Source organism: Phacochoerus africanus, chromosome 4 (assembly GCF_016906955.1).
Source record: "Phacochoerus africanus isolate WHEZ1 chromosome 4, ROS_Pafr_v1, whole genome shotgun sequence".
Lineage (NCBI taxonomy): Eukaryota > Metazoa > Chordata > Mammalia > Artiodactyla > Suidae > Phacochoerus > Phacochoerus africanus.
Genome location: NC_062547.1, coordinates 108,307,995 through 108,330,908, shown reverse-complemented (window position 1 = coordinate 108,330,908; position 22,914 = coordinate 108,307,995). Strand labels below are relative to the sequence as shown.

The window sequence follows — 22,914 nt, the reverse complement described above, 5'->3', positions numbered from 1 at the left end:
GGGAGAGAGAAGAGGTATGGTGTGCCCTTGGCTTCAACTCTGGGTACATGGAAAGCTGTGAATGCAGCCAGGCTATTATGTGTCTGTGGGCTAGAGTGATGGAAAAAAGGAACAGAAGGAAAAAACAGCTTGCTCTTTCTTATCATTCAGGATCCAGATTCCATGTGAGGTGAGAGGCCCTCCCTCATCTCCTTAAATCACCCCCTCCAACCCACTATTACCCTGTTCTGTCACTGCTCTTTGCCTTAGCCGACTCAGAGTGAACATATTCACATGTTTAAGTTGTTCGTTGTTGCCCTCCTCAAGGGATGTTAAGTTTCCAGAGAGCAGGGAGCTGTAGTTCTAGCCCCTAGAATAATGCCTGACATATGGTTGACACTTGATAATATAGGGTTTTTAATAATGATTTTTATTTTTTCCTCAACATCACTGATTAGTAGAGAAATGCAAATCGATAATATAGTTGAGTGGAGGAATTAAATCAACAAGAAAAGGGAAAGGAAGAGGAGAGAAGGAGAATAGGAAGCGTGGCCCACATAAAAAAAGGACAGAAATAGAGAACAATAACGATAAACCAGTCTCAAATGTCCCCCATGGCAACAATTCTTCAGCTGCCCCAGAATCCATTCCTACCCAAAAGTTCAAAAAGAACATTTTGAGGAGTTCCAGTCGTGGCGCAGTGGTTAACGAATCCGACTAGGAACCATGAGGTTGCGGGTTCGGTCCCTGCCCTTGCTCAGTGGGTTAACGATCCGGCGTTGCCCTGAGCTGTGGTGTAGGTTGCAGACGCCGCTCGGATCCCGCGTTGCTGTGGCTCTGGCGTAGGCCGGCGGCTACAGCTCCGATTAGACCCCTAGCCTGGGAACCTCCATATGCCGCGGGAGCGGCCCAAGAAATAGCAACAGCAACAACAACAACAACTACAACAACAACAACTACAACAACAACAACAACAACAAAAAAAGACAAAAAAAAAAGAACATTTTGAAAGGACTATGCCCACCACATAATCTACATATTGCAAAAGCTTGTCAGATTGAAAGCCAGATCATCAGTTGCATTTTATACATATTGCTATTTCAAATGAAAAGTGAAAAAAAATGCAGCTTTAATAGGGAATATTATAATTGAGATCTCAGCCAAGTAAGAGGGTTTTTCAACATAAGCTATTAATCTGTTCAATAATCATATTTGTTAGAGAGTTATGGAGTACTATCGTGTGAACCATAAGTTCAAATTCCTATCCTGAGCACTTCAATTTTTTTTTTACAAACATCACTATATTAATCTGCCTTTTTTGCATTTTACTGTTGTTATATTCAAAAATTCAATCTCCTAGACAAATGGCAATTCAAAAATACAATTCAAGTGATATATTACTCCCCTTGACTACAAAGGTATATTTGCCCATTCGGTTTTTTTTTTTTCCATTCAAATTTTGCAGCAACTGTTACATGATATATTTCTGAATACAAAATACACATTCTGCTTTCTCAATTACTATAACATATAGCAACTTCTACAATCTTTCTTCTCTGAAACACTTAAAATACATTTTAAATTTAAATTAAATCACACAGAAAAGGTACTTATGCTATGTTCTTTGCCATAACTTGAATATTTTAATTGTACTCAATGTATCCTATAGGTTAAAAGTAAAATGTCATGAGCCTCATTATTTAAATTCCATATAGGAAAACCATATTTGACTGAAATATTTTGACATATAAAAGGAAACAATGTACCTAGCATTACTGATCAGCAAAAATTAAATATCTTTTGGTATTATAATTCCCCCTACATTTGAGAAGTTCCTCCAATTTTAGTATACTTTTAAAATTTCATCTTTAGAGATATGAATCCTATGAAAAGATGAACTTAAAAGGAGAAAATTATGAAAGTCCTTGTTCATAAAGAATCTCCTCTTGGAGTTCCCATCATGGCTCAACAGAAATGAATCTGACTAGCATCCATAAGGATGCAGGTTCCATTCCTGGCCTCAGTGGATTAAGGATCTGGTGTTGCCATGAGCTGTGGTGCAGGCCACAGACATGGCTCGGATGGATCCTGTGTTGCTGTGGCTATGCTGATGTATCCTGCGGCTACAGCTCTGATTCAACCCCTAGCCTAGGAACCTCAACATGTTGTGGGTGCAGCCCTAAAAAGCAAAACAAAACAAAACAAAAAACTCCTCTGAACAATTTACAGCCTCACTTCCAATAACAATAAAGTTTTTTCAGCTTAACAAACCAGCCACCAGCAATGGCAGATTTGGCAGATGAGTAAATTTAAGTGTACCCAAGCTCCATCCTCCATGGATAGATGATAACTGGTCACTGCTTATTCTGTATGTATGTACTGAAGCCAACAGGCACACCCTTGAAAAGAGAAGGGACCACCTACATGACTCTGGATATCTTAGAAAACTGGAAACCACTATCCAGCAAACAAGTCATTGTGAGGGCTAGATGTGGCAATACATGTTAAGAATGGCTTGAAAACTATAAATGCAAGATTCATCATACATGCAACCACACCCACACACACACACACACACCCACACACACACACACACAAGATTCATATTACCAGTAGTAAGGACTAAAAATATAAGTGAAGTCATTGATTTCTCTCTTTCCCTTCTATGTAAGATTTGAACCACAAGGGGGGAAAAAAAACCCCACAGATTGAAAAAATAAATCAAAATGGCCCCTGGCACCAGTGTCTCTATACAATACACAGTGTTAAATGCACAGTAAGTAGAGAGATAACCATCTCTTCATGCCCAACTTATTGTAATTGTCTCCTTACTCATCTCCTCACTTGTACCCTTGCCACCCAATAATCTGTTCTCAATACATGGCAATCATAGTGAGCCTTTGAAGCTAAAGCAGTCCATAGCACTCCTCTGCTTATAACGCTCCCACTCTCGCCCCTGCAGCTTCTCATATGAGTCAGAGTAAAAGCTAGAGTTCTTTCCCTGGCATGCAAGGCCCTACAAAATCAGCCCCTCCATTCCCACCTGACACTGGCCTTCCTGCTGTTCTTTACACAGCATCTCCCACCTCAGGGTCTCTGCACTTGCTCTTTCCTCTGCCTAGAATAGTCCTGCCCTGTGTAACTGGTGGGTTCCTCTCTAGCTCACCTTTAGGTCTTTATTCAACTGTCATCTTCTCTATGAAGTCTTCATTGACCTTCATATTTAACACTGCAACCTCCCTGTGTTCTGAGCCTACCCCATCTGCCTTTAATACTCCCTAGGACTTAGTCTCAATTCAGTATTTTACTGTGTCTAATTGCTGACTCTAAGCTCTAAGAGAGGAGGGATTTTTATATGTTTTGTTCACTATTATACCCCTAATGCCTAGCACAGGGGATAGCAGGATGTCACTAAATGTTTGTTAAATTAATAGACATGTAACTTTTCCATCATATATATATATACATATATATATGTGTGTATATATATATATATATGCCACCCGTAAACTTTTCCATCATATATATATATATATATATATATATATATGCCACCCGTAAACTACTACATAAATTCATGTTCAAGTGAAATGTTCCAGAAAGGAGAAAAGACAAGAAATGCAGAACAAAAATGAGATTTTTCTCTTTCTAAAAATCATTACAAAACAAACCAAATCATGCCTAGTGAATCAATAAATTGATCAAACTCAGGAGAGTTCTAACATATCCATAAAATCTTTTATTTAAACAACTACTCAATGTAAAATTAAAGAACACATTTTAAAATTTATCTTTGACTAGAATTTTCAAAAACAAAAAAAGGGAACCATTTAATGCCAAACATTTAAAAATTAATTATAAATGCCTTTGATTCTCCTCTATATGAAATCAGAATTATCACTAAAACAAGTAGAAGATTATAGTACCTCTTCATTTTGGTCCCACCAATACATACACACATAAAAATGAAGTTTGTATTCTGGCCATTATAACAGCTTATTGTACAAGCACAAATAACTCAATGTAGGATCTGTTCCCAGAAAATGTGAGTCCCTGGGGACAGGGGAAGGAAGCATGGCATCCGTTACCTTGGTAGTTCTAGGCTCCACTCTTCGGAATGTGAAGAATCCAAGCCTCTAGCTGCCTTTCAAGCATTGATGGCAAATGAATCAAATACTTGAAAAAAATTTCTTCTAGGAAATCACAATCTTTCAAACAAGATTTCACAAAATTATGATATTTACAGTAGCCGTTTCAGGATTAAGCTTGCTGAATCCTGGTGTCGAGCATACTTTCATGCCATTTTATTTCAATGACCGCATCAAAAGAGAAAAGTAGAGATGTTTGATACCCACAATGTGTTAATTCCCTAATGTCCTGTAGCACTGATGACCTTTATGGAACAAATTTTGTATTTTATTTATTGTCCTTATTATTTCTATACAACTCCTTGAGGGTAGAAATCTTCAATTAAAAAATACTTAATTTGGAGTTCTCTTCGTGGCTCAGCTGTTAATGAACCCGACTAGGATTCATGAGGATGCAGGTTCGATCCTTGGCCTCGCTCAGTGAGTTAAGGATCAGGCATTGCCATGAGATGTGGTATACATCGCACACGCAGCTCAGATTCCAAGTTGCTGTGGCTGTGGTGTAGGCCAGCAGCTGTAGCTCCGATTTGACCCCTAGCCCAGGAACCACTATATGCCTCAGGGTGCAGTCCAAAAATAGCGAAAAAACAAATGAACAAACAAAACAAAACTTAATTTGATGAGGATGAATCCATTTATAATATTATCAAAGAAAAACAAGCTGAAATGTTTATAAACCACAGGATGTAAAGCTGCAGGCACCAGCATGATGTAAAGAGCAGGGCCTGTGCATTCCCCCAGCAAGTAGGAGGGAAAGAGGAAGGACTTCTGGTAGAAATGATCCCCACAAAATCTGCCTTTCGAGTCCTCAGCTTGTCCTTTATTCACTCTCCCTCCCCCTTCTGTTGTCCAATGCATTGCTAGTTTTTGTTATATTAATTGATACATTGAGACAATGACTCAAACCAAGCAAATCGATTTCTTCAATTTTTTTCATATGCTTTTCTTTTAATCTTTCTAATGACACACTGGTGAAACATTATTATCTTCATTTCACAGAGGAGGAAACAGTGGTCTAAGTGAAGTTATATAACTTTAACTTGTTCAGATGTCTTAGAGAAAAGACTTAACCACAGGACTGACTGACTCAAAGCTTATGCTCCTAGTTTCTTACCTGTCTCTCTCCTCTTTGTCTAGAGTTGATTATATGCCCACTTGTGCAGTTTATACACTTTCACATAAATGAGTTTCTCATGATTTATCATGTCAACCAGTTCTTGCAGGGAAACTGTATCTAGTTACAGAATGAAGAGCAGTATATAAGAATAACAGAAAATGGGAATAATATTTGGAAAAGGGGAACATGCAAGGCCCTAAAAACACACTGGACTAGCTTGGGCACACTAGGTGTGGGCATGGGTCAGTGTCAGGCCTGTCTTGAGAGGATGCTAGCTCCAGTAATATTGTTGCATTCTTGTTAAAGAGGAATTACTGTATACCCCCCAAATAACTGACACAGTGCTAGACACAAAGTGGGACTCAAATACCAGGACACAAAAAAGTTTGGAAAGTTGTGATCATGGTTAAAATATGGCTATCCCCCAATTTTTCAGGCTACAAAGAACCACTGAGAAAAAGAAGTAGAGGAAAAAGCCTGAGTATATCTTTAAAGCTTGGATTTCTTTTTTTCTTTTCTTTTTTTTCTTTCTATGGCCATACCTGCAGCACATGGAAATTCCTGGGCTAGGGGTCAAATCAGAGCTGCAGCTGTGGCCTACACAACAGCCACAGCAACACTGGATTCAAGCCACATCTGTGACCTATGCTACAGCTTGCAGCAACACTGGATCCTTAACCTACTGAGCAAGGCCAGGGATTGAACCTGCATCCTCAGAGAGATAGCATCAGGCTCTTAACCCACTGAGCCACAACAGGAACTCCAAACAAAGCTTGGATTTCAATGGACTGTAGGATTATGGTATCTCTGATTACTAAGGTGATAAGATGAAAACATGAGTATGAGTATGTCATAAGAAAGGCAAATGACTAGAGAAAATGTAGTGTGTGCATAAGAAGAGAGAGAGAGAGTGAGACAGAAAAAGAGAGAGGAAGATCGCTTCTCGGCCTTTTGGCTAAGATCAAGTGTAGTATCTGTTCTTATCAGTTTAATATCTGATACGTAAAAACAAAAAAAAAATTAAAAATTTTAGAAAAAAGAGAGAGAAAGAGACATTAACTGAATATTTAAAAATGATAATACCGTAACAGAATGCCATGAAATTCATTTAGCATCTTAAACTCTAAAAATTGTACCACTTGAGCACAACAGTAAACTTTTTTTTTTTCAAGTAAATACTCTCTGTGAAAAGAGTTATCATTATTGTTAGATATTTACTGTGTGCCAACAATGTTACCCAGGGAAGTGCACAAACTACACCCAGTGGGCTTAAAAACGGTATGAAATACATTTGTATTATTCATAATATCACAATATAAACAATTACTCTTAGTTATTGATAAATATATTTCTATTCCACACACAGATATATGCATGTTTCAGCAATTACAGGCATATCTTTGTTTTATTGAGACTTGTGGATATTGCATTTTTTACATTGAAAGTTTGTGGCAACCCTGTTGTTGAGCAAGTCCATCGGTGTTATTTTTCTAACAGCATTCCTTACTTTGTGTCTTTGTGTCACATCTCAGTAATTTTTACAATATTTTGAACTTTTTCATTATTAATTATATTATTATTATTAATTATTATATTTGTTATGGTGATCTATGATAAGTGATCTATAATGTTACTATTGCAAAGAGATTACAACCCACTGAAGAATCAAATGATGGTTAGCATATTTTAGCAATAAAGTATTTTTAATTATATGTATTTTTTTTTCAGACAAAGTGCTATTGCACACTTAACAGACTACAGCAGAGTGTAAATATAACTTTTATATGTACTGAGAAACCAAAAAAAAATTTATGCAACTTGCTTTATGTGATATTCTCTTTACTGTAGTGGTCTGGAACCGAATCCACAATATCTCTGAGGGATGTCTGTACTTATAAATAATTCAAGCTAATTCTCCAAAGATTTAATCCATGTTGAAATGCATCCTTTAAAAAGCTGATGGCACACTTTATAAAAAAGAGCTTAGTAAAGAAGGGTCATATTTAAAAGATGTGCATATTAAGCTACATTTCTCTTTCACACATTACTTCTGCATTTTCAAATTTGAATAATAAGCATGATATTTTTAACAAGATAATTTTCATTTTCTTTGCATATAATAAAAATGTCAGAATCTTAACTTTTCATGTCTACACAATGGATTACAAGGCTATAAAAATGTATTCAATATAAAGGTTTTCATGAGGTTAATAATAAAATGACTAGGAGAAATGAAAATGAGATCAGAAACCAAAAGAACCAGGTTCTAGACCAGGCTCTCCCACATACTAGTTATGTGACCTCGATCCAATTAAAGAATATCAAATCTATGGCTTCCATTAGCCCAAATCTCAACTGATTAGAGCTGACCTGGAAGCTGAAATTTATCCATCCCTGAGCTAGTAAGTTAACTGCTCTGAATGTTGTATTCTGAACTGTAAATAAAAAAAGTTGGCTTCTGGGTTACTCTGCAACCCTAAGACTCTCAGGTAACAAAAAAGCCAGTCAGAGATCTAATATCTGTTAAAAGCACTGTTCCTATTAAATCTGTGAGACTCCTTTAGCCTCCCCCTCTCCATTTTTTTGAAGCAAAAATGCTTAATTTGTCATGTGCTATCGTATTATTAATTAACAGAAGAATACCATTTTGTAATATAACCAACATAACAGGGGAAATGGACATGAGCCACATTTTTTGGTAATCTGAGTATTCTAGGGCCAGTTAGAATGTTAACTAAGATGATTTAAATGCTCCTTATGAAACGAATCTGATCTCTAATATTATCAAATGTCCTACAAAGACCTCTACCACTTGAGCTTAATGATTAGGACTTTCTAGGGTATCTTCTCATCAGAGGAATTTCAGGTAATAGGAGAGCCATGGAGAAGAACAGACAAGCAGTTATGAGTCTGTATCTAAAAATAACCTGAAAGAGTCAATAAACCATGATGATAGGTGGCCCAACAATACATTTCAGTGGTGATGTGTATAAAGTACTGAGATTCAGTATTGTGACAGATGAAGCCACAAGCCAGCAGATACTGTAGTTCTTCAACAGAAAGATCTAGCCAAATGATAGAAACCTTCTCACTCTAATGACTTGAACCTTCCTGCAGTAAAAGATGAAAGAATACATACAAAAATTACATTCTCTTACATAAGAAAACAGGAATACAGATATAAATAATTCTGGACAGAGGTAATATTCAAAACATTTAACAACTGGTTACTACACGAACTGATCAATCAGAATGAATGCCGGCCATGGAACTATGACAGTCACACCAGTGCCTGATGGCTACACATGAGGCCTGGTTATAGACAGGAAATATTTACCTAGTGGACAGAAAGAAATCTATATATGTTGTTAGATAAGTAGAATATTGACCTGGTATAATGGCAAGGCCCAGAAAGAGGGACTAAGTAATCCTTTCTAGATTCTGAGATTTCTAAAGTTAATACATATATGAACAACCTGTATATATTTGAATCAAAGATAAAGTATATTCAAAATTATTTCTCACAAGTATAATTTTCTAAAAACAAAAGGTTCCTATATGCTAATTTTTGGCTTGTTAATTTAAAGACTGCATATTAAAGATCCAAAAGGAGCAGTTTATATGAATATATTCTCAAAACCTAGCTATTTTAATTGTTAATTATAACCATTTCCAGCTTAGTTTTTAAAAAATGAAATACATAAAGATTAGCCTTAAGTGGAGTACCTGGAAGGTGTTTTGTATACCTATGACTTTTAGTCATATTTGGAGCACCCAAACTCTTATCACAAGGATCAAATCTTTACATTAGTAATAACTTACTGAGAGCTTAGCATATGCTTTGAAGTGTTATATCTCTCTTTGAGACTTTTTTTTTTGGCTGTGGCCAGGGCATGCAGAAATTCCTGGGCCAGGGACTCAACCCATGCCACAGCAGTAACCACAGCCATAGCAGTGACAACACCAGATCCTTAACCTGCTGAGCCACAAGGGAACTCCTAAGAGTGCTTTTTATAGTGACCTTCAAAAGATACTGTGATTTATATTTTATATTCCACTGGAATCCTATCTGTAAAAAGGTATGCTTCATGAAAACAGAATTGGGATATTTCAAATTTATAGAAATTTTCTAAAAGTAATATTTACTTAAAATGTTCATTAGGAATTCCCTGGTGGTACAATGGGTTAAGTATTTGTCATTGTCATTGCTGTGGCTCATATTAGGATATAATTAAAAATAAAATGTAGTAAGAATATTAGAACATGATCAGTAAAGTGTCATAAAACAAGTTTACTAAAATTTTATCTTCTTTTATTCTCCAAAGATCATAGTATATCAACATCCCTATATTATCATTCTGGGAAATTAACAGCTTGCTTGTTGAAAGAGGATAGAATAGAGAAGGACAGTATTCCTCTCATAATAAATTCCAACCAAACTGCCTCAGAACATTTTTAATTATCAACTGAAATATTTAAACTGAAAATATTCCTTAGCACACGTTTCTTTTTAAAGTAGTAAAAATTGGAGTTCCCATTGTGGCTCAGTGGCAACGAACCCAACTAGTATCCATGAGGATGTGGGTTCAATCCCTGACCCTGCAGAGTGGGTTAAGGATCTGGTGTTGCTGTGAGCTGTGGTGTAGGTCACAGACATGGCTCAAATCCCACATTGCTGTGGCTGTGGTGTATGCTGGTGGCTCTGATTTGACCCCTAGCTTGGGAACTTCCGTATCTGTGGGTGCAGGCCTAGAACGACTAAAAAAAAAAGGAATAAAAATTAAGGACATTAAAAGGAAATTTTTTCATGTATGGTTGACTGGCTTAGAAAAGCATCCCTACATCACTGTATTCTAAGTTCAGGTTACTCATTACACTCCTTCAATGATGCCAACATTGAAGAAAAAAAGATGAGGAGAAACTAATTTTAAGTATCTCAAGACAGAATACTTTCTAAGTCTTTGAATTTTCTAATCCACTTTGAATTTTCTAATCCAACAGACAGAAAGAGGCCTAAGGTCTGTGTTTTCCATTCCAAGAGTGTGTCAGTTACATGTAAAACCTGTCAAGGAGCATAGGATTACTGGCTAGAACATTCAGAAACAAATTTGTATCCTTAAGGATTGCAGTTCCAACAGAGTGCTAATCCCATTACCTCAGGAAAAAGGCTTGAGGTTGACCCTCTAAATGGATTGTAAGAGGTAGGTAGTAGCTGGTGCATCTCAAAAATGTTCTCTAGAGAAGGCACTAGCAGTTCATAGTACCCTCAAAGGCTTTTTCCTTTCAAAATTAAAAAAAAAAAAGTACATTTATACATTCATAAACCCCTCTTGTTCTATACTTAACCTGCCAACAAAACAATTTAAATTATTAATTATTGCAAACTATAAACAATGAAAGGATTTTGGATGTCCATCCCTGCCAAGTCCCTTATATCAGACAGCTAAGACATTACATACAGAGTGGACATTATTCTTATTATTCATTAGGAATAGGATTTTTTAATTCTATGTAAAAACTTAGTTTAAAAGTTATTTAATTTATAGGAAAATGTATGTAGGACCAAGTTTTCAAGTAAAAATAAACACCTATTCGGGTACCTTTAATTAACTTTAAACAAAATAAAATTTTATATTATTTTAAGTCTCTAGATGACACTAAATACATTTCAGAGATTAAGTAAAAATAAGTGGTAATAGCAATTAACATTTTTTTGACTTCTTAATCTATAGCAATCAGTTTACAAACATTGTACACTTATCCTCATTTTAAGTTGTGGAAAATAAGACTTTATTGGGTTAGGTAATTTATTCAAAATTATAATGCCAGAAAACGGTAGAGTCAGAACTCAAATCCAGATTTTACAAGGCACAAATAAGTTTCATAAACAAGCTTACATATGTTTCATAATACTCTACTGCTAGAAAGTAGTATTATTCTCATAGATACTTCTACTATCTGTGGTGAAATTGACACTTAAAGAGGTTCCCTGACTTGTTCACAGCCTGTTCTGGAGCTTGAACTAGTGCCTCATAACTCCACATTAAATGGTCTTTCCAGCACAGCTTGCTGACATTTAACTCTGGTATTCGATATTTGATCTCAAATCAAATGTCAAAGCAGGCAAACAATAAATGGTCAGGTTCTTATGAAGACTGTTGTTGATTCTCTTCTAAGTATGTTCTTCTGAACTATTAATAAATAATATGTTTGATTTGGGTAACATTTAATTTCCCACCCAAAGCTCAGATCTAAAATTTGCAATGTTGAAGGAAAGATGGTTTTATTACAGAATCTAAAACCACCTGTATCTAGGACGATTCACTATCCAAAATTTCTTCTCAGGAGTTTGATTTTGAAAATAAAATTATTAGTCTTTTAATTCATATATTTGAAAAGGGCCCCAATTAGATTCTTTTTTGTTTACTTATACAAGAGGCTAACATGTTACAGGTCAGGACCCTGTGGAGTTGCTATAGAGCACCAATGCTCAGGCAGAAAAGGCAATTCCTCTCCAGCTGCTGAGATCTCCTGGATCTTTCTTATTTAGAAGACCTTCACAGATCTATCATTAAATTGGGATCAATATCAGTAGTGGATGATTTCCTATTTCCTTACCGTGCAGCATCCTGCAGGGTCTTCTGAAGTCTAATTGGCATCTGGACATGGGTTTTTAGATCTAGCAACAATATGCTAACTACATGGATTATAACCCAAAAATGCTCATTTAGAGAGAGTCCTTATTCCAAAAAGTTTACATTTCTTAATAATAAAAGAGGCCAAAGGAGCTCATGAATTTTTAAGTGATTTATTTCTGCTCTCATAAAACTAATTAGGAAATGCTATCACCTGTATTTAACATTGCTTTGAAGACTCATTCTTTACCTCACTGGAAAACAAATGTTTAGCATGCATTAAGCAAGAAGCATAAAAACTGTCATAAATTGAGTGGTTATAATAAGCAAAATAGTAAAAAGCAGAACAGGAAAAGTAACCAGATGCCAGCTATCACAGTTATACATGGTACCAATTAATTATACTAAGCTTTTTAATACTGTAAGTGTTGGGAAAATAAAGTTAAAAACTTGGAGATTCTATATTTGGTGTGAGAGAGTTTAAATATACAATGCCTCTTTATATCAGTGATTATTACAAATGACAACTTCCATTTGTACAGAGAATGAAAAAAATAAAGCAATGGTGCTATAAAGTTTTGATTGGATTCATTATAAAATTCTCTTCTCTGTAAGTTTATTAAAATGTTATATGAATAGGAGTTCCCACTGTGGCTTCGTGGGTTGAGAACTCGGCTAATACCCATGAGGATGTGGGTTCAATCCCTGGCCTCACTTAGTGGGTTAAGGATCCAGAGTTGCCGCAAGCTACAGCATAGGTCACAGATGCAGCTCAGATCTCGCATTGCTATGGCTGTGGCATAGGCCAGCAGCTGCAGCTTTGATTCGACCCCTAGTCTGGGAACTTCCAGGTGCAGCCCTAAAAAGGAAAAGCAAAAAAAATTTGAAATGGCCCAGAATGAATTCAAACCAGCAAAAGTCTAGATGGGCCAACTATGTCAATGGCAATGGGATACTGTAGAATGTAAGAGCAACATAAACAGGGTAGACACTGATACCTTCCTTTATCTTATGCTTTTTTCCAAGTTTCATTCTTCTTCTTCTTCTTCTTCTTTTTTTTTTGACCACACTCGAGACATACAAAAATTCCCTGGGTAGGCACTGAATCCAAGCAAGACCAGTGACAGTGCTGAATCCTTAACCACTAGGCCACCATGGAATTCTAATACTTCATCTTTTAAGATGAACATCATTCCAACTTCTTTTATCTATTCCCTTTCCTTCAATCTTTATCCTGTTTAAGCAAGACATTTTACTATAATATATTTTAATTACATTATCTTCTAATACTGGTGTCATCAGACACAGGAGATCATGCATTGCTAACCACATTTTTTACTTGTAGACAGAACATAAAAGAACCAGTTTCAATCAACGTCACCTTATTTTGCTAACAGACGAGTTAGCTTATCACCAGGGTGAAAGGAGGCAGTAAAAATAATAGCATAGGATTTTAAATAAAGATAGGAATTTTAAATGGGAAAGAACAAAGGCAACTTTGTTACAAATCTTTGAAAGTATATTAACACATCTCTCTATAGAAAAGGGATAAGGGAGTACCCTAGTGGCCTAGCGGGTTAAGGATCCAGCATTGTCACTGCTGTGGCTCAGCTCAGTGCCATGGCACAGGTCACTGCTATGGTGCAGATTTGATCCCTGACCTGGGAACTACTTCCTTCCCTGGGTGTGGCCAAAAAAGGGTTGGGGGGGATGCAGGTTAACTAAATGATTAAACAGAAAAACGTAGCACACTGAAGCTCAAATAAACACTGAAATAAATTCAATGGTTCAATGTAACAAAGGTTTATGAAGTGTTAACTATGTGCCAGGAACTGTCCAGATGTGTAAACTTCACACAGTAACTGCTAGATCTAAAAAAGAAAGAATTTTTTTAAAAAAAGGGAAGGACAAACAAAAATGTAATTTTTAAAAGACAGAGAAAACTCAAGTAACTTCAAAAGTATTTCATGAAGCAAAAATAGTTAAGGGAAGCAAAATAAGAGTTTATCACACACACAAAGAGCATCTGTTACTGGGTTATCTTAGGCCACCTTCCTAAGGCAGCAACTCTGCAGAATATTTAGCCCTTACAAATCACTGTATTGTTTTCTTTGCTGTTTATTTGAATGAAATGTACATCTTAAATGTACAATTCGATGAGTAACCACCATACCAGTAGGCAACTTCTGCTCCAATCAATCCCTATACCCTCATGGGCAATCCCTATTCTTATTTCTTTCCCTAGATTTAATGTATACATATTTACACATTATACATATTTCTCATGTCTGCTCAGATAGACTATAAGCTCCTTAACCATCGTAAACTTTTTTTCAGAGTTGGTAAGGACTCTAGAACTTTTAATCCAGCTCCCTCATATTACCCACAAGAAAATAAGGAACAAGAGAAAGAGGTGAAAAACCTGGGACTGAGACCAGGGAACCCACATTCTCAGGCCTCTGCACTTTCTATCATATTTGCTAGAAAGGGGATTCACTTTTGCATATCCCATTCAACACCTAGTCCACATGTTCAGAAATCCCTTTTAACTTGAAAAATAAATTAAAGAAGTGAAACTTCTGTCCCACTCAGGAGTACTTTTCCTCATCTTGTCTCTCAGGTGCCCCTTAGCCTTTAGAATAGACACAGGTGGTGTGGCATTGACTGGGGTGAGGTGGAGGGAAATGATGGATGAACAAGTGTCCAAGGAGTCTGAACCAGCAAAGGCAGCTGTGTGCTGGGTGGGTGCCTCTGCATAAACAAACCCTCCCTGCCAGTCTCTCCCGACTAAGTGTCCTTCTCAGCTCCTTCTCTCTTGTTTCAGTTTAATTTCTCATCATGAGGCTGTCTTATCAGCTTCCTCTGCTCTCCCCTCCTTAGGTTTAATCCAGAATGGTTGGGGATGGGAAGGATGCTTACTGTTTACACTCAGAGCAGTTTTAGGAACTGGGTGAGTTTAAATGGCACTAGAATACAGTCATCTGGGGCCAGTCTGCTCAGAGTAACTCCAAGCCCTATACTGAAATAGCTGAGTTATTTAGGGCAGTTTCCTCATTTGCAACATAAGGTGAGAATGAAATGAGACAGTACTTCGGAAAGTGTTGGACACACACTAAGTACTCAATAAATGTTGGTTGTTATTATCCAAAGGACATTGAATAAAGGTCCCTGGTGATCCATATCATATACCCACATTATATAATCATAATAAGATGGATGTATGCAAGTGTACACTATATAGAAACTGTTGACACAATAAAACTGGAACGGAAGGAAGAAATGGGTTAGGAAAGAAGACAGCACAAGTTAGAGCAGGAAAACCTAAATGAAATGATTGTATATATCTTCAGGTAGTCAGGGCTCTGCTTAATTTAGGGATCCCTTCTCTAAACTTCTGCAGCACCTTGTTTACGGTACATGTCTTAGTCCACTGTATCCTTCCCTTTAGGTGAATGTAGACTTCTCAGAAAAAAATGTTTATTACATGAACTAAAATGCATTTTAAATAAAGTTAAAACCCTTTTCTTCCTTCTCAAGCTCAATCCTCACCCTGAAAAATTCCAAGCTTGAAGTGATTATATATTTTATTTATTTATTTTTGTCTTTTGAGGGCTGCACTCGTGGCATATGGATGTTTCCAGGCTAGGGGTCCAATCAGAGCTGCAGCCACCAGCCTACACCACAGGTACAGCAATGCCAGATCTGAGCCACATCTGCAACCTACACCACAGTTCATGGCAATGCCAGATCCTTAACCCACTGAGCGAGGCCAGGGATCGGACCGGTAACCTCATGGTTCCTAGTTGGATTCTCTTCCGCTGTGCCACAATGGGAACTCTGTGATTATATATTTTAAACAAAATGAGAAGGTAATTCAAAGTTTATCTTCAAAGTTTCTTATAATAGATGATGATAAATTTATATACATTCATATTTTCCTTCTTTTCTGTTGGTTTGCCTGCAAAACTCATCCTATTTTTTAGTCCAACTGTGGAGTGATTAGCTTTAAAAATTAATCTTGAAATTCTTGCCAAAGTCCCCAAAATCACTACTGCCCTTTACCATAAGTGTTTCCACAGGAACCATAAGCAATAAGTGCATTCCAAGGTCCTTAAGAAAATCTCTTTCAAACTAGTTCCTTTATTCTTTGACCTAACATTCCAGGAGCCATAGTCTAATTCATTCAGTTTCCCCCATCAGTATTACACTGCATGTTTTTCTTGTCAGCAATCATAACTATGTATCTCTTTGGACAGGGAAGTTTTCCATTATTTAATTACATATAGAATTCATGTTATTATGCACAATCATCTTTATAAGTCTAGACTCTATATGTTTGCACAAGTATCATACATGCCAAAATGCATTTCTAGGACAAGAAAATAATTTTCTTTTTTTTCTTTTCTTCTTCTTCTTCTTTTTTTTTTTTTTTGCATTTTAGGGCCACATTCATAGCATATGGAGGTTCCCAGGCTAGAGGTCAAATCGGAGCTGTAGCTGCCAGCCTACACCACAGCCACAGCAATGCCAGATCCAAGCCACATCTGTGACCTACACCACAGCTCATGGCAACGCCAGATCCTTAACCACTGAGCAAGGCCAGGGATCGAACCCGCAACCTCATGGTTCCTACTTGGATTCATTTCCACTGAGCCACAAGGTAAGACTCTGTCTTCTTTTTAAAAAGTCATTGTTTTTGTGTTTCTAATGTCTTGAATGTATGTTTTACGTAATAATCAATGCATGTTTTACTTAATAATCAACACAAATTTACTTATTACATCAGAACTGAATGAACCTAAATTTCTATCCAATTTTATTCTGATATTCAAATAAAGAAGTATCATTTATCATAATCCATTTCTACCAGTTATAAACGTTAAAAAAATTTTACATCAGCATATTCTTCTAAACTATTTGTGTTGCATTTAGGAGACAGCATGATGAAGTATTTTTATTTGTAGCTAATAGCTAGTGCTTGACCTAATGGTCCAGAACTACAGGACCCTAATTTGAAATAATTTCCAACAACCTTACTGAAAATAAAATGCCCCATCAGCTAAATCTGTTTAGAAACTTTAAGTTTTTAAGAAGCAGTAATTTTGTTATGCTCTAAACATGTTAACCAGAAAAGGGGAATAGTGGATTTCAAAAAAATATTTATTAATGAATATTTCATTAAGTTGCAAACCAATTATCATGAAAACCCCTATACATTAATGTAAACTTTCATAAATCATTTGATGGCTTCAGCAAGAGGAATATATTTTATTTAAACTGACTCATGTGATGATCAGGAAATTCCACTGCAACCACTCTCCCTAAGTCAACTGAAAGCAGATGGTGCCGATGTGTTCAGCTGAAAGAAGTGTTGATCACAGAGTATCTGCCAATCAAACACTTGGGAAAGAAACGAGTTCCATCTGTGTTTTAATTACTACAGCAAAACCATCCAGTGTAACTGCCAGAGCTGCACATTTTCTTAGAGTACAAGAGATATAACACGTACTTTCTTTCATAAATAGAAATAGAAATAGCCATATATAGTACTAGCCAGAACAAAAAATAAAGAGTTCTGTCAATTTAGAATAAAATCTAGTGACAATATGGATATCCTCTCAAAAATATTTGTATTTTGCTGTAGCTCTCTGTGTTATACTCTTTCTCTAAGGGAATTCTAGTAAATGAAAGAATTATACACATAAAAGTGAAGATGTGAGATATGAAAAGTAAAATATTTTTCAAATATTTTGGACACGTAAGAATATACTACAAAAATTTAATAAAATGAGAAAATTAACAAATTTATAAATATGCAAATTTATATTATTATATTTTTATAATCTCATATTGTATTTTAATATATTTGTTAATACATTCTTATATTCACATTACTATAAACATTTATTTTATAAAAAGAAATACAGAATTTTGGAACTCTTCTAGCAAGGAACATCCTGTTCTATTTTCTCCCAAATGATGTCACATTGTTTCAGTCATTCTACTTTATTTTTCTAGTTGCTATTATTCTCATAAATTAATTTATTCTGGGACTCACTTTATTTCACTACTATGCAAACAGAAAATGCAAGATTACAAATACAACTTAAAGTTGGCACTTCTACCCTGGAAGTTTCAGGAGCCCTTAATGACTGGGACATGCTAAGTGAGCAGAAAGGAACAGAGGGTGGGATTAAAGGGAAAGTGCTCTCCTTTGTCTTTCCACCCTCTCACCAGCACCAAATATTTGGCATTAAGGATGTGAGGGTAAATTCAGAGAGTCATACCAATCTCAAAGTTTCAGTTATGTTTTGAAATTTGAGAAGAGGTATGAGTACACACAAATATTGATGATGTAAAGATTTCTAAACCCCACATGTGCATCACAACAAAATAAATTCATTCTTCCATTGAGTACTTATTAAGCGCTTATATGTTAAGAGTTGGAGTATAAAGATGAATAAAGAGATCCCTGCTGTAAAGGATCTCTGAGTCTAAGTGGCCAACTCCTAACTAACCAAATGCAAAACAACATCACATATATAATAACATATACGAACAAAGTGCATGATTAGTGGCAGCGAGGAGGGAAGAAATGATCTTGTTGGGACTTGGGGAGACTTCCAGAGGGAGAAGTGGGTTTTCACTGAGACAAATAAGGCAGAAAGGAAAATCATAGCAGACACGGGGCAGCATATGGAAAGGCAAGGATGCCTGACAGTTCATAATGATTCTCATGCTACTTATTTCTTGGGAATGATGACCGATCGCTTCATATGCTACCAACAGATTATTCAGGACTCAGTCTAAAAAGGGCATATTAAATTTAGCCATTTGATTGTTATTGATGCCTTTTTACAGAATAATTTCAAGTTGAAGCAGGTAGAAATGAGTGAATGAGAAGTGAAGAAGTAGGTATCAGTTTGGCAGTGCAAAGAGAGGAGAGGGAAGTGGGGACAGAAGAAAAAGAAGTAGGAGGGGAAAGGGAAGGGAGAGATGGAAGGGGAACAGGAAGGCGACTGGGAGAGAGCAGGGCTGGAGGAGGCAGATGGGTGACTACCTTGAGGAAAACATAAGGTGGCGAAAAGGTTTAAGATTTGAGCATGTTGAAGCTCATAGATAGGGAGAAGAGACTGGTGGTTGCCAGGGGTGCGGGGTGGGAGGTAGGCAGAATGAGTATAATGTATCAAAAGGTACAAACTTCTAGTTACAAAAATAATCATGGCGATGTAATGTATAGCATGTGACTTTAATTCATAATATTGTATTGCACATTTGAAAGTTGCTAAAAGAGTAGATCTTAAAAGATCTCATCACAAGAAAAAAACATTATGGTAACTATGTACGGTGATGGATGTTAACTGTGGTGGTCGTTTCATGATATATACAAATACTGAAACATGTTGTATACCTGAAACTAATATAATGTAATGTGTCAATTACATCTCAGTTTAAAAAAAAAAGATTTGTGCATGTTGACATGTGACAAAAATGGCTATTCACTGACACTGTGTAGAGGTTCGGATTATTTTTATAATTAATTCAAGAATTATATTTTTATGTTGAATAATCAGAGAAGTTTATACAATCACATAGAAAATGCATATTTTTTCTAAAATAATTCAGTTGATTCTTTTCTTATTCAAATTATCCCCCATATTTAATACTATCTAACTTCTCATAATATTTTTTTTTGTCTTTTGTCTTTTTAGGGCTGCACCTACATCATACGAAGGTTCCCCAGGCTAGGGGTCAAATCTGAGCTGTAGCTGCTGGACTAAGCCACAGCCACAGCAACGTGGGATCTGGGCCATGTCTGCGACCTACACCATGGCTCACAGCAATGCCAGATCCTTAACCCACCAAGTGAGGTCAGGGATCGAACCCTCATCCTCATGGACACTAGTCAGATTTGTTAATCACTGAGCCACCACAGGAACTCCAACTTCTCATAATTTTAATTGTCACTTCTATCCCCAGAATAAGTAGTGACAGGACAGTCACTGTACGCTACCTTGGTACTGGTGAAGAGTTGGTCTTGCCTTAAGTCAATTTTCAGATTTACTATGTAATTCTGGTATCAATTCATTATCAGACTCCGACAGGTGTACAGAATTCAGAATTGAGTATATTAGGATAACACTTACAAAATGTTCTAAAAAACACAAAACTTTAGGAATAGGTCACAGATCATCATTATAACCTTAAAACCACCACCGCTTTACCTCAACCCCGACCCTCAATTAAATGCTATCTCATCCACCTACAAAAGATAACCAGATAACCAATATACTACTGACAGTGAAACTTTTCAATAATAGTTACACTTTTTTTCCTTTTTTAACTTTAAGTTTTTCAAGACTAGTAACCACATTATTCAATTCCTTTTCCCTGCTCCAACAAATCATGATTATTTTTTAAAGAAAATGTCTTCTCTATATAATTTATTTATTAGAACCAAATTACTAAATTTGGAGTAAAACAAGATACATTATTTCTTTGTTATATTGTTACATTAAAGGATTTTACCCATATGCAAGTAAATGTATATAATGATAGATTTATAATTGGGGCCAACATTCCAATTAAATAAAATGATGAAGAGGTAGTTACAATCCACTATAGCAATGGATAAAAGTTCCAGAAAATAATAGATTCTTTACACAGGAGGAAAGCGGAAATTTTAAATTAAGAATAAAAAAGAATCTGGGGAATGACAGGTGAGTAATGGCAAATTCTTCAACATTCTTAAATCTTGGAAACTAAAAAATGACTCAAAGCTACCAAAAACCAACCCAAGTAAATGATTTTATATTTCACTGAAAGCAATAAGGAAATGTCATACAAGGCTTTATGATTTGCTACACAGACACTCTATCTTGTCAGTTGTTCATGCCAAAGAAGTTTGAGTATTTCTTATTCCTCTTTCTTTCTTACTCCAAACCTTCAGCAGTTCTTCTCCACTTTACCTTAAAAATGCGTTCAAAGTCTGATCTCTTATCTCCATTGACTCCGGGTCCCCATCATCTCTTGGCCCGGATCATCTTATTTCCTCCCAACCCATCTCCCCACTTCCATCCTTGGCTCCTTAGTGTCTACTTTCAAAAGTGCAAACAAGGTGAACCTTGTGAAAGGCAAGTCAGACCATGTTTCCCCCATGCTCAAACCTCCCGGTCATCAGCAGCCAGAGGCCTTGTACAACGTGGTCATCCTTGCCTGTCTCACCTCATCTCCAGCTACTCTCAGCCTCATTCATCCCACTCCAGATACACTGACCTCCTGATTGTTAATCAAACACACAGCTGCCCCTAAGGCCTGTGCCCTTGCTCTTCTCTATGAGGAAAGCTCTACTTGCAGCCCTCTGCCTGGCTTGTTCTTTCACCTGACACCTCCTCTAGATCTTCAATCAACTGTAACCCTCTCAGTGCCTCATTCTCTGACCACCCAAACTACAGTTGCAAACCCAACCACAAACACCTTATCACTCCTACCTCTACCTCCCACTTTATTTTGCTACTTAGTGCTAACCACTCTCTAACATTCAATGTACTTTAATAATTTGCTTATTGTCAGTCTGCTCTCACTAGAATGTAAACTCCATGAAGTCAGGGATTTTTGTTTGTACAAATAGCGCTTGACATATGTTGAATCACAAAAAGTATCTGTTGATGAATCAAGTCAGACAGTTTAGAGAGTAGAGAGTTGGTAGTAATACACAAATCTCTTCATTTCCCGTTGGGTGGTTAAGAATTTAGCTAGGTTAACTTTTATGAGTGTTTTCTACAATCCATGCTTTCTTTAGGTGAAATATCCTGCAGCAAGCTACCTCTGAGGTAGTCATAACTAAATGAAGACCTGGCACTTATAATCAGAAATAAGAGATAAAGTCAGGGTAATGTTAATAATTAGAATTTATACATAAATAACCAGAAGAAATTGGTGGGATTATCTCTGATACCCACAAATACTGGCCAAGCATTCAAAGCCTCTTTATAAAAGGCTCCTGGAAATCAGTACAGAAAATATTTAAATGAGCAAGGATGTAACATACTTCATTCGTAAAGACTATATGAAGTCAAAAAATAAAATATCACACCCAAAATAATTTGAATGTATTCTCGACATTCTTTGAAAGCATGACTAAAATAATTCCGTTTGAGTGCCATTGACTGCTACAAATATGACAATCCTAATTAGCACGAAAGAAACTAGAAATTGTCTCTTTCACTAACGTTCCAGGTCATTAGAAGGCTTGAACTTACTTGCAGGTAATTAATATTTCTTAAGTATGCAAATATAAAGTTGAGTTCATTAGATTTCCATTGGAAAATAATAGTAAAAGCAGTGTCTTCATTCTTTTTTTTTTCTTTTCACGGCCGCACCTGTAGCATACATAAGTTCCTGTGCTACGGGTCAAAGAACAGCTGCAGCTGTGGCTGCAGGCCCACACCACAGCCACTGCAACGTGGGATCCAAACTGCACCTGCAGTCGACACCCACAGCAATGCCAGATCCTTAACCCATTGAGGGGAGCCAGGGATCAAACCCACATCCTCATGGATACTATGTCAGGCCCTTAACCTGCTGAGCCACAGTGGGAACTCCAATTATTTTTACTGTCATTCCCAAAACACCTGCCTAGCACAAATTCAGAGGCAGCAAGCTCCCAAGTTTGGTCAAATGTGCACCTATTACTGAAAAGAGCTGAAAGGCACATGAACACATTTCAGGAATGCAGGGACATCTCTTTTTCTGGTAAAAACTTCCCAAGACAGAAATTATCAATTTCTCTCAAAACTTGACTTAGGTTTCTCCACCTCTTCTCCTTATCTGTCCTATGGACTCTATCACTGAGGAGAGAGCACAGTCATCTTTAATTACTCTTGCTTCCTTTTCCATATGCAATCAGTTGCCAAATCCTATAGCTTCTACCAGTGGATGGTTTCATGCATCTTTTTCTCTTATTTTCTCAGCTAGCAAGCCCTTAGTTATTAAATGAATGACTGCATTATCCATTCAACTAGTCCTGTCTCTT

General features: G+C 36.5%; 1 protein-coding gene and 1 pseudogene across 1 annotated transcript in view; one reads left to right on the top strand and one right to left on the bottom strand.

The window, feature by feature from the left end:
• Positions 1–22,914, bottom strand: part of LOC125124706 (uncharacterized) — a 92,253-nt gene that overhangs the window by 4,439 nt on the left and 64,900 nt on the right. The gene's annotated exons all lie outside the window — the stretch shown is intronic.
• LOC125126620 (uncharacterized) lies at positions 6,180–6,276 on the top strand (annotated as a pseudogene).